At 34.2% G+C, this 14315-nt stretch overlaps 1 pseudogene; it reads right to left on the reverse strand.

The window, feature by feature from the left end:
- Positions 1 to 13741: 13741 nt before the first annotated feature.
- On the reverse strand, positions 13742 to 13841 carry LOC127089189 (uncharacterized; annotated as a pseudogene).
- Positions 13842 to 14315: the final 474 nt, after the last annotated feature.

Raw genomic sequence — 14315 nt, forward strand, 5'->3', positions numbered from 1 at the left:
CCACCCTATTTCAATATGACAATATTCGTTGTTTAACCACTTTAATCCTAAACCATTATTTATGTGACATAACCCTTATTGTACAACCAATTTACTTGAAAGATAAATCCTTTCCACCCTATTTGGAGTTAGGTATAAATAATTTTTTACTTGTATGATGCAAAAGAGTATGTTTAAGATTGTTCTTGGAAGTTAGAAATGGATATGTTTGAGGTTGAGGTACTAGAGAAATTGGTCCCAAAAAAGAAAAATGATAAGTTAAAATAGCTTCGTAAAAAAAATTGTGAAAAATAGGACTAACAATATGCAATTATATAGTACCAAGTGGATTAGAAAAGAGTGATATGGAAGGAACTTGATAGCATCAGGAAAACTAGGTACCTAAATCCAAAGGTTTAAGCCTACCATCCTATATTATACTACCCTAACATAAGTCACATTACAACCTTTAAAATACGTCAAAAGTGTGTGTTTATAATGACTTTAATTGTTTCGATTAGAAAATGTTCCAAATTCATTGTTAAATACTTTTCTATGTTGATTGAGTGATTATCCTTTGAATTTAATGCATAATTATGAGAAGAGTGAGTGGTTGAGTACTTGTGACTTCAGATGAATAATGAGCAAAAGCCATGTCAAAGTGTGAAGTATTGAGCAAAAATTCAAGACAAGGGGGAAATAAATACTTAGTGAAAATTGTGAAGAAAAGGAGAAAAAACGTGCATTTTGCTTATGGTTCTTGCGCCGACAATGTATCCTATTGTGGTATGATGAGACTTGCATCGCAACTCGATACTGCTATATCATGGCACAATGGATCACTTTTTGGTTGACAAGCAGATTGCGGTTTAAAGGCAATTTTGGTTACCTTTTGAGAGTTCAGAAATTTAGAGAAAAAGTGACGGCTAAGAATACTCAATGGGAGGATTCTATAGAGCATTGGGATCATTAGAGATTTATTCTTCCATAGTTTTTAATGATGAATACTTATCAACTCATGGTATTTGTTAATTTATCAATGAGAAGCTAAGTTTCTCTATATTAGATCTTTTTGAGATGAAACTTGTTATTACTCTATTGGATCATATGTCTGTTTGAGATTTATTGAGTACTATTATTGTTATTATATTATTTAATTTTCTCTTGAGTTTATTGTTTTTTGTAGCTTACGAGCATATAAATCGATCTAGATACATAGGGATTTATGACTATTAGTCTACTTATATGGTCTAGGGCAATTTATCTGACTTTATAATTAATTAGGGATATGTAATTAGAAGTCATTACTTTTTAATTAACTCACTTAGAACACCTAATTCAACTTTGAATTGGCCTAAGGAATTAGGGGATTATTGTATGAGTTAGTGAGTTGCACACCAAGGAACTGGGTGTAGTGGTCTTGTTAGTTCGTAGTGAGATAATAATTTAATTGAAACTCAATAAATACACAACTCATCAACAACTAAAAATAAGGGGATTCAATATAAAAATACCTAATTGCTTTTCTCGTCTTGACTTTTATTCTCTTAGTTTTCTCGTTCTTGTTTTAGAACCAGATAAAATCAAAACCCCTCAAATTGTTACTATTTTATTCGCACATAATTTCTTTGTTAAATTGCAATGATTGGTCATCAGAGTATTTATTCTCCATCTTGAGTTTTTGCCCTGCGTTATGGGATTTTGAGGTTGACGTCTTGGATCATTTGATGATTGGTCCCTCATAGCTATACGTGATGGGTTTGGTGTTTATAAAGGCTTTCCAACACTGGTGTAAATATCTGGGTAGGGTGGGGGGTTATGATTTTGCCTTTCTTCTTTCACTTTTTTAAGGCTCAACAAAGCACAACGAATCATACATGGTCATGGCTAGATTTCTTTAAGACACGTTACTCGATTTTTCAGTGTTTACTCTAATAGCGTGAAACATTTTAATGGTCAATTATTTATTATTATCCCCCTTAACGAAAGCTCCCACATAAAGGTTTATGTCTTAGAAATCGATCCGATCTACAAATGTACAATTTTGTTATGCAAGTTTTGGTGTCAGGGTCACTTTATGAAGGGGAACGAGTTTTATGTTTACAAGAAATATGACATGTTCAAAAAAGAGCTTTGCCTTAAGAAGCGGTTGTTGCCTTCTTCAAGGAATTGGGTTACGTTGGTGATGTCACTCCCCTGGATGTGGCATTAAAGGAATGTATGAAGCGAATCATTGAGACCCTTTTGTTGTTAAACTCCAACAATAAAGAGGAGAGACAAATTATTTTTGGTGAGTGTTATAGGTTTTCTAACCTTCACCAATTTTTTCTTTGAATATTTTCTTTTTTGACATTTCTGTCGTGGACCAAGTAGATTCCATGAAGTGTGAAGAAATAATTTAAAAGGTGAAGATGGCCTCTTGATTTATTTCAACTCTAGTAGGCAATTCATATACTCCATTCCCTGGGGTGTCATTTACTTCAGGGATGCATACTAGATCAATGACGCAATTTACTCTAACCCTGTCTCCTTCAAAAGTTCAGGGTTCAGGTATTCAGGTCGTGGCAGATGATAACCCGAGTTCATCCTTGTCTGGAGGAGAAAAGGATCCGACCTCTAGTTTTAAAGTGGGGGATGAAGATTATTATGAGGGTTCTCCATACTTTTCAGTAGAAATCAAAGGAGATCATGTGTCCTAGAAGGTATGACTTTTGCCTTCCATCTTCCTGGTTTGCCCTGACCGCATATTGCAAGAGAAGTTTAGGATTATATTTTTGAGGAAGATTATTCCTATTTTGACAGACTGACTAAAGCTGCTTAAGATGATGAGTTATCAAACTTGGCTTACTATACCTTTCGGGCGTGTGCCATTTTGAATTTTGTAGGGTCGGTCAAGGCGAAATCTTTGTAACTTAGCGATTTCAAAAGGAGAAAGAAATGCTTCGGTACCGCGTTCAAGCTCTTACCATTTTGCAGACCGATAATACCATGAGGAGCTTATAAGGGCTTACCATTCCTTCTTGGATATGGAATCTATCATTAGTGATTTTGAGTCTCCAATTACATTGGTTGACAAGGTAAAGTTGTTCGTGGGCAATCTATCAAAAAATAATGAAGCTTTGATCTCTATTTAAGCATCATTATCTATAATTGATGTTGCCCATTATTGGGGAGAGCCTAATATAAGATCCTTCTAATAACATGGTATCAAAAGTTAAGTCATATTTCAAAGAGGCTCAAGACAGTCTTCAGAACCTACACCTCAAGAATCTTACGTTGACTAAGGAGTTTGATAAAGTCGTGGACGATGGTATTGCCTCTATGTATGATTCTTTTGAGAATGCTCTCCAGCAAGTGGAGCATTCATATCCTCCTTTGCGTGTTTCAAGGTAGCGAGTCCACCCATATTAGGAAATAGAGGAAAAGAAGGTGGTTTCCCTCAAAGATTAGTAGGCCAATATTTTTTTCTGTTTTGCCGATGTATTTGTACTTTAAGATCTTTGTATAACAATGAATTTATGTAAATATGTTAGTTGAGTGTTTGTTTTTACCTAAGTTGGTATTGATATTAGATTTCAAGTATATTTCATTGGAAAATAGCTTTACTTCATAAGGTTGAGCTTGAAGTTTTATTGAACGTCTATAGGGTCGTAACCAGCCAAAGTTCGACACCCTTTCCCTAACCCCTAGTGAAAATCTTGTTTGAGGTTGACATGATAAGGATGTTGGGCGAGAATATGTGGCTTAAATGGTCTAGAAGGAGGGGTTAAATATGTAAATCCCCTTAAACCATTTTAAAAAAATTTCTTACATAAAGTCAGAGTTCAACAAGTGAAATCATAAATGGTATGAGGAAGCAAACTATAGTAGATGGTTTGAATGATTATATGTTTCAATGTCTATCTAAGATACATTATTCAATCAAAATTCAACATAAATCATATAAATGAAATTGTTTTGGCAAGCAACTCAACAATGATCATTACTTAATTTTATGCATAACTCAAAATTCATATATATCAAAGATTGATTAATCCAAAATTAAAGTCTTTACGATTATAATAAAGGTTGAAATAATCAATGCACTAGATACAATACAAACATAAACTTAAGTGATAAAACATTATAAGTAAGATCAAAATCCATATGACATGATATTCTAAAGATAAACGAATTCACAACATGCGATATAATGCACAAAAGTAAAAGAGGTAGGGGAAGAAAAAATGAATGTCAGATTTATAGTGGTGTAGGTCATTCATCCTCGCTAAATCTTAGTCCACTATTCAATGGTTTCACAATTGAAAATTGTAAGGTCTTTAATTATTTGAAAATTCAATATACAAGCATGGACGAAGCCAGAAATTTTATGTTCTAGGGGCAATATATTAATTTATGAATTTGTAGCATAATATATCTACGACGAATAGAATTAAAAATTATAAATATATATCATATTATAAAATTTATCTTTAAAAAAAATTAATAAAATTTAATTTTTTTATTTATGTAATTATTTAATTTCATTATCAACAACAATATTTATCTATCTACTTTTATATATAAGTAATTGGCGATGATATGAGTAGTTGATCATAATTTTTCATAATGACATCTTAGTATTAAAATAAAAATATATAAAGCGATTTTTTAAAAAAATATTTTAGTAAAATATTATTTTAAAATTAAATAAAAAATCGATTTAACTATATTTTAATCGAACATATTTTAAACTCAAAATTAATTTTTAAAATAAATAATTCACAAAAGAAACCCTAAACAATTATTCATATATTTACATCCTTTTAAATTATTTTTGTATAATAAATTGGTCATTTAAGTTTTTTTTATAAAAAAATGGTCATTTAGATTGATTTCAAATCTTTTTCATGTTTAGAACATTTAGAGAATTCTCATTGCACTTCATCATTTTCATAACCACTCAAAATAATTACATCCACAATTTACACATTTACACTGTTAAAAAAGACTAATGATGCACATGTTTGATAATTTAAAGGACCGAGTTGTTACACATAAAAACTTAAATGACAGATCTATTACACAAAAATAATTTAAAAGACTTTTGATATAATTTTGCCTATATATCATATAAGTTTACATATAATTTTAAATTATAAATTCATAACAAAATACTCTTTCAATTATTTGATAAATTACTATTTTAAAAATAAATATTTTTTTATCAATTATTATATAAATATATAATAATATTTTAAAAAAATAAAATTTTAGTGGGGGCACATGCCCCCTTACCACATCATGTGGCTCCTTCCTTGTATACAAGTACTTTGGTACAATGGATAATCAACAACCTGAACACTATAAACTAACTACTTTAGCCAAAACATAACTAAACTTATGTTCCCTTATGTTGAAGTACATTACTCAAACTACAAACGTTCAAGATCTTCAACGATCTTGGTCCAATGATCTTTCTAGACACAATAATCCAGCTCCAAGCTTCTGTTGTGAAATAACCTTTACTCTGTTATATTGGTTTCTTATCTGAGCGATTGTTCCACCCAAGAAATACTGGACAACTCCAAATTTTGTTATGCGGTAACCTTTACTCAGCTCAACCGAAGTCTTCCATGGAGTATAGAGAAAGTTTTCTCTTTCCAAATGATCACAACCAGATACCATATAAAAAGTGTTTTTTTTCTTGATATACTCAAGAAAAGTTCACAAAAACATTGGCTTCCTTAATATACCTCAGATCTATCACTCACACTTAATCTTTAAAGTTGAGCACCACACTGGTTTCTCGGTACAAGATTAAAGATGATAAAAGATATCTAAAGAATCTCACATAACACAACTTAGATCTCACAATATTAACATTCTAGCATTTTTTCAAAGATTGAATAAAGGAGGAAAAATGTTTGTGAAAGGAGAAGCTCTCATTAGTTTTTCTCAAGCTTCTTGAAAATATGGGTTTGGATCTAGATCTCACTATGGAAGAATCTCATTGTGAGACATCTTTTTTTGATTAAACATCCTTAGGTCGATTTACATAATTAACCAACTTTTTGTGTTAAAAGATGACACCAAAATGCCTTATATATGTGCTAGAAATTAGACACAAAAGGTAAAGAAAATAACGAGATATTTGAGTCAAATCATGAGATTATGATTTGAATCAAAAGAAAAAATGATTTGAATCAAGACATTAAAATCACGAGGTTGCTATTTTGATTTGAATCATGATTGGTTTTTATGATTTGAGTCAAGCAAAAGCATGATTCGAATCATGGTTGATTATAAAACATATTTAAGTTTCATGATTCAAGTCAAAATTGATTGTGATTCGAGTCAGAGTATGGTTTGATTCAAATAACACACATCTATGATTCGAATCAGATTGTCAGTAGTAAAAACTTGATTTCATATTAATGTTTGATTCGAGTCAACATAATGCTTGATTCGAATCAAGCTTCAGAAAAATATTACTGTAAGCTTTTTAACTTGTGATTCAAGATACATTCAACCCATTTAATTGGTCAACTTATCCAGGTAAAAAAAAACACTCATATGGGTCTAAAACCAGTTTATTGAATATAAGGGTAGCTTAAAGGTACAACTTTAATAGAATAAAAAATAATTAAACCACACACAAATTACAAATAGTGATAAATCAAATTATTGACAAAATAAATTTAACAAAACATCAAAATACAAGATGATACCGACTTTAATTTCAAAGGACTTATCTCGGTCTATAGAGTGGCTAACTACCAAGAGGGAGATGAATCCACCATTGTGCAATGCTTTATTTTATGGGGTTTTGATTGCTTTGGTTGTACGCTTCAAAACATTTGAGGTAACACCTATGCTTTATATGGCTTTGATTGCTTTGGTCTTGTGTTTTGCCTCAGGTACTATGCTTCCACAAGGATGAGAGAGTTGCGTGTTTTATTCTAATATGAAAATCCTTTCAGTTAGGAGTTGAGAATTTCGTTGTTGCATCATATTGTACATGATATTCACCACATCAACTGCTTCTTGTATGCCTAAGTTTGACTGTAATAGTTGGAGACCAATAAACATCCTCAAAGAAAACATCATAGGCTGAGGTATATGTTAAGATATTCCTCAAACGACTCTCGGAGGAATCACATTTAAGTTAGTTGGATATGCTGACAAAGTTACTAACACTAGATCATTTGATCCTCGAGGAGGACAAATAAAAGGATTTATGGATGGAAATTTGACCCATCCCCAGTGGACACCCGCAAAAATACCCATAACAAGTATGGTAAAAACCTGCAAAAATAGGTACAAATATGAGTTTGGATCATTACCCACTAAAATAAGCGGGTATGAATGCAGATAAGAGCATCTTGGTACCCACCACGCCCCACCCGCATAATATATATTTATATACTTTAATTTATTTGATAATATAAAAGTGCATGTCTATCAATTTTAAAAAATACTGTAAGTTGTAAATGCGCCTAAGAGGGGGGGGGGGGGGGGGGGGTGAATTAGGTGGTTAAAAATTCTTAGATCTTGTTTCCGGTTTTTGGTTATTTTTATGTTTAAGTGCGGAAAAATAAATTGCGGAAAGTAAAAAAGACACCGAAAATTATAGTGGTTCCCTTCATAATCCGAAGGTACATCCACTCCCCTTTCGACTCGAAAGAGATTTCACTATAGTTAGAATTATGGTACAGCCTACTCACACCAATGGTGATGCTTACCATCTAACCTATAGGTAAACAAGTGTATGAAGAACAATCCTCTTCAACACTAACCCTTGTGTCCAACAATCCTGGATCACAAGTCAAACAGAAATAAATCTTTTTGATGATTTTAACAAAGTGTAGTATTATCAATCTTCTCTTGATTGATCTTCTCCTTAGATAAATAATCCACTCAATGAATAATATACAAGTGTTCAAAAATGGAATGAGATGAAAATTTGATTATGAACACTTTTATGAAATATTGAACAAAATATGAAAGAGTGATTATCTTAAGTTTTTATGAAAATTCTTGGAGGTGAAAATTCATTTTAAAAATTCAAGAATTTATATTGCCAAAACACCTTTTCAAAGAGGTATAAATTTTTCATAAAAAATGATGAAAAGGTACTAGTTTTTGAAAATTATTTTTCACTGAAACGAACAGTGTTAACCGGTTAACCAACCGGTTAACGCGTATAACGTTAACAAAGAATTTCAAAAAACTGGGCCGTTAACCGGTTAACCCATATGGTTAACCGGTTAACACTGTTGAAATGCAGAAAAATACTTTAAGAGAAATATGTCTTTCATTTCAACATGTTAACAAATGGTTATGTTAAAAATGCAAATGCAAATCATGATTGTTGAACACTTGTATACTAATCTAAGAGTGAATTAGATATACCTAAGAAGTGAATCAACAATCTTGCAAACGGTTGACTTGAAAAAGAAGCTTGATCAAAATGTTTCTCATGCATATGTGGCTTGATTACTTTGATGCTTGAATTATCTTTGAAGCTCTTCTCTTTTTGCATTGATACATGTTGTCTTCATCAAAATACTTTTTGGATTGAAGCTTGCTTCTACAATCTCCCCCCTTTTTGATGATGACAACCAACTTTGAGATAGATGCTTGAAAGTGAAGTTTCTCTAATTTGATTCTCCCCCTAAGTTTAAGAACTCCCCCTAAATGAGAGGCATACAAAATTCTGCATAGAGAAACCATTAGAGAAACAAGTCTTCTCCCCCTTTGGCATTAGCAAAAAGGAAGAAACTTATGAAAAAGAAAAGTAGACAAGCATACACACATTATGTGATCATTAGATAAGCATTCAAGCACATAATGACGACAGAATTAAAATAAGTGTACGGTAAACATAATCAGCATAATCATAATCTATAACTAAAAACAGAACAACACATAACAAGAACATAGATAAAACATAATGCTTTAATCTTCTTCTGAACTGTTCTCATTCTCCTCGCCTTTCGCTTCACTACCGGCTTCACCTTCATCATCTTCCATGGGAAGGTTGCGAGAACTTAACACAAGGTTTCGAAGGCTTTTGATAGCGCGGGTGGTTTCACGGTGTTGGCTCATCATGGTGGTATATAGGAACTCGTTTGTAATGCCACCCTCTGGAATAGGAAAGTTTGAAGAAGAAGACCCGTCATCATACTTGTAAGATCCGTCATTGCATTGAATAATCCCGGTATTCTTCATAATAGTAACGTTGTTGATCTCATTGGTGGTAGGGGTCATAGCCAGGAATGGTTCTCTCCCGATTTCCATGTTTGTTAATTCCAAAATCCTTGAGATAAGACGACCATAGGGCAGCCTTGTTTTGAGAGATAGTTGCTGTTTGAGATGATACATCATAGTAGGTAGCCAATTAATTCTGATTTTGTTCTTCACAATAAATAGAACCTACATCTCCAAATCATTGATTTGTGAAAGGTTTGAATCCTTTGGCAGCAAGACATGGCAAATAATATAATGTAGCATTCGATCATCAACAGACAAGTTCTTAGCATAACAGAGTATGCGAGAAGTGCGTTGTCCCGACACAACAGCATCCCTTGGAAATCTACAGATTGAGTAGTAATATTCCATTTTATCATATTGAGCCCATTTTCCATCAACATGATTAACACCTTTCCGAAGAAAAAATCCTGAATAGGGAATCCTAAGAGACGCAGCCAGCGACCTTAGGTCTGTTATAATTTCACAATCTCTCACAGTGGCAGACAACATATATTGATCATCATCATTCAGATTCAAGGTGAAATGTTTCAGAAAAGATTTTACCAAATCAGTATAAATTTTGCCATTATCAGTTATAAACTCATGCAACCCTTGATATCTCAACAGCTCAGGGAAAGTGAAAGTAATAGGGGTGAAGGATTTGAGATTCACATACTTACCCTTAAGAAGATGTCTAACCCTGACTTTGAAATCCATTCCTCTCTTCTTGGCTGTTTCCATTTTCATTTCTTCCTCTTCACTGCTAGATGCTGACACAAGGGCCTTTCCCATTCTTGGAGGAGCCATGGAAGAAGATGGAGAGTCTAGGATGTTTGAAAAGGATTTTCGGAATAGGGTTTTGAGAGTTAATAAGAGAGTATGGTTGAGTGGGGTTTAATGGGTTTTAATATCACTCAAGAAGGTTGAAAGTTGAAGAAATGAGATGAAGGGTTTATGGTGAGTAAATGTGGGAGGAGAAAGTTATGAGGTGTAGGTGAAGAGTAAAGCACATGCACCAACCATAAACACACATACCAAAATTAAAATATTAAAAAAAAATATTAAAAATTCTGTATTTTTAAAGCTAACGCAGAGTTGCTGTTTTGGAGGCGTTAACCGGTTAACCTATACCGTTAACCGGTTAACGGACTGAAATTTTCAAAAAATAATAAAAAACAGCAGCTCTGTTTTGAAAAATTAGGAAAAGATTTTTACAAATTTTTTTCACAAAGTATTAGCACTTATCAATACGCAACTTTTGATCAAGAAATATTTTAAAACCGATAATTTTCGGACATGCAAAAGTAAGAAAAACAAAAAACGGCGAAAAAGAAGTGCTAGCAATGCATAACATAAAAAGTGAAAATAAACATTTTTGAAGCTACTATACCACATAACAAGCAATTTGAAGAAAAAGTTAGATGTCACCTTCATTGAGAATACTAAGTTCTCGCCGAATCTTGAAGAATTGCTCTTTAGCCAATGGTTTTGTGAATATGTCGGCGAGTTGGTTATGTGTATCCACGAACGTAACATCTACATCTCCGTTCAGCACGTGATCTCGAAGGAAATGATGTCGGATATCTATGTGCTTTGTCCTTGAATGCATGACCGGGTTCTTTGTGATGTTGATGGCACTTGTGTTATCGCATCTAAGAGGAATGCAGCCGAGGTCTACACCAAAATCCAGAAGTTGTTGCTTAAGCCATAAAATCTGTGTACAACAACTGCCTGCTGCAATGTACTCTGCTTCATCCGTGCTAAGTGCGACACATGCTTGCTTCTTGCATGCCCACGACACTAGTGCATTCCCGAGAATGTGACAAGTACCACTTGTGCTTTTTCTATCGGTCTTACATCCTGCATAGTCAGCGTCAGAATAGCCAATCAAGGAGCATATACTACCTTTTGGATACCATAGTCTGACGTTCGTTGTTCCTTTGAGATATTTCATAATCCTCTTCACGGCGGTGAGATGCGATTCCTTCAGGTTTGCTTGAAAGCGTGCACACAGACATACACTAAACATAATGTCAGGATGGCTTGCCGTCAAATATAGTAATGAACCAATCATACCTCGATATTTTGTAATATCTATTGAGACTCCGGATTCATCTTGATCAACTGATAACACGAAATTATATCATATTTTAGGATTTAATTCCATTAAATTCTATGACTATTTATTTCAGTTCACTTCATTTTATAAGATATTACGTGGTATTTTCTTCCTATTTGTCTCAGGTGGTTTATTTTGAAGCACAAGTAAAAATGGAAGAAAAGGAGGTGCAAAAAGGAGAGAAAAAGAACCAAATGCCAAAGCCCAGCCCAAAGCGCAAGACACAAATGCTGTGCCTGTGACGGACGTCACAGAGTGCGTGACGAGCGTCATGCAAAACAGCCTTGTGACGAACGTCACACATGGTGTGACGAACGTCACACCATTCCCCTAGGTTTTGGGCGCAAGTAACGCCTCAGAGACTTGAAGAGACGTTGAGGAGTGTTGGGCCCTATATCCACGCCATGCAATTAGCCACGTTGAAGACCTTTTGGCAGCAGGCAGTTACTTAATGACACAAATATAAATAGCCACTTTTAAAACCTAAAGTGGTTCCGAAGCTTTTCCAATTTTTGTCCTTTGCCGCTTTTCGCTTTTGCTTATTTTCTTTTCCAGCAATTTCAGTATTGTTTCTTTATTTATTTTTTTACAAGTTCTACACTATTTCCCTTGCAATTTATACTTTCCTTTTTAGCATTTAATTAATTCTTTTCGCACAATAGTTTCTACACCGGAAACTATTGTGCAACTTTTACCGGATCTAACCTTACGTTAGAATCTAGTTTTTATTTCCTTCGTTTTAATTTGTTGTTTAATTGAAGAATCCAAGAACAAATCCTACCGGCTTGTGGTGGAGTGTTCAAGACTATTGTTTAACGCATTCAGGTTCTTTAATCATTATTTAATGCTTTGTTTTATTATTTATTTATATTATCTGCCTGGGATGAGTCTGTTTATGCATGATATGTATTTTTGTTTGTTTAGCATGTCTGGCTAATTCGCCTAGATATCGGTATGTAAAGTAAGCGGAATAAGGAATCAAGACTAAGTCGGTCTAATTGAATTTAAAATTAAAATCAATCTTTTTACGGTCTCAATTTACAGGTTTAATAACAAGATTTTTTACAAAAGTAAAAGACATAAAGAAGTTAAAATCAATAGAGCGAGAGTTTGAGGTTTTAACTGGACAGTGTAAATTAGGCATTAATTCTAGATCAGGGCGAGAGCAAGTTTTAGAGTTAATTAAATTCTGACCTTTTCCAAAAGGTATTTTTAAAGATTGAATGTGAGGACGAGAGTTAAGCATTCGGGTTTAATTGTATAACCTAAGTTAACAGAGCGAGAGTTTGAGATAAGGGTGTTTAAAACGGTCAGTGTTTTCTTAAAAAGAGTTTCTGCAACTTTATTGCTTTCAAAAAATGGTTTTTGACTTAATTATAAGTGACAACTACATTAACATAAAATCATGGTTTATTCAACAGAGCGAGAGTTTGAGATAAAACCTTTAATCAATAAAGTTAACTGAAACGATTTATTTTAAAACCGAGAAACCGACAAAGAATTGATTCCCTAATTACGACGAACTACATACCGATATCCGCTTTATTAATATTTAATCTAGATCTTAGTTTAGTTTTTAGCTTTGCCCCCAAACAATCAACCATTATTCACCTTAGCTTTACGAAGTAACCTTAGATAACGGTATATCGATTCATAAGTCCCTGTGGGATCGATATCTTTTAAAACTACGCGATAGAACTGTGCACTTGCAGTTTGTACCCCATTCTCGACTCACACAGTCGAGCGATCAAGTTTTTGGCGCCGTTGCCGGGGATTTTTATTTAATCGATATCGTAACTCTTCCGTTATGCTGTAGAGACTAAGGTTTCTTTTTCTTCTATTTCTTTCTTTCGTTGATTTGTATGCCACGCACTCGCTCACAAGGCGAACCGCTCTATTTACGAATCAACGATATCGAACTATATCTCCGAGTCTTACGACGAATTCGGGAATATCGTGCTGCAAACAATCTCCCTCCTGTAGAACTTCCTGATTTCAAAAACCTTTTTCCTTCGATAACCGAGATGGCAGAACCAGCTCGTGCTCTTAGAGATTACGCCGCTCCATCGCAAGATGAGCCGCATTCAAGTATTGCTCCGCCCGCAATCGAAGCAAACAACTTCGAACTTAAACCTTCGCTGTTGCAGGCGGTGCAACAGAACCAATTCTCTGGAAATCCTACCGAGGATCCAAACCTTCATTTATCCGTATTTGTCCAATACGCTGATACTGTTAAAGCTAATGGTGTCACTTCAGAGGCAATTCGACTTCGTCTTTTTCCTTTCTCATTAAGAGATAGCGCTAGAAGATGGCTTCAATCTCTCCCTTCCAACTCAGTCACCACATGGAACGAGTTGAAGAAAGTTTTTCTTGCCCGATACTTTCCGCCAAGCAAAACAGCTATGTTAAGAGCCCAGATAAACGGATTTAAACAGAAAGACAACGAGTCTCTTTTCGAAGCATGGGAAAGATACAAAGACATGATGAGACTTTGCCCACACCATGGTTTGGAAGACTGGTTAGTAATTCACACATTTTATAATGGTCTCTTATACAACACAAGGTTAACAATAGACGCCGCTGCAGGTGGTGCATTAATGAACAAACCTTATGCTGATGCTTACCAGCTTATCGAGAGCATGACCCAAAACCACTATCAGTGGGGAACCGAACGAACAACGGTGGAAAAACCTCAAACGAAAACTGGCATGTACGAGATAAGTAACCTTGATCACGTTAACGCAAAAGTGGATGCTTTGGTCCAGAAAATTGAAAGTTTAAACGTATCACCTCCAGCCGCCGTGGTTGCTATAACTCAGAATTGCGAGGTCTGTGGAATCCAAGGCCACACTCCTACGGACTGTCAACTCTTGACAGGAATCCAAGCAGAGCAAGTAAACTATGCTCAAGGAAGCCCCTATTCGAACACCTATAACTCAAATTGGAAGAACCATCCAAACTTTTCATATAAGAGTAATAACGC

Source organism: Lathyrus oleraceus, chromosome 5, assembly GCF_024323335.1.
Source record: "Lathyrus oleraceus cultivar Zhongwan6 chromosome 5, CAAS_Psat_ZW6_1.0, whole genome shotgun sequence".
Taxonomy (NCBI): domain Eukaryota; kingdom Viridiplantae; phylum Streptophyta; class Magnoliopsida; order Fabales; family Fabaceae; genus Lathyrus; species Lathyrus oleraceus.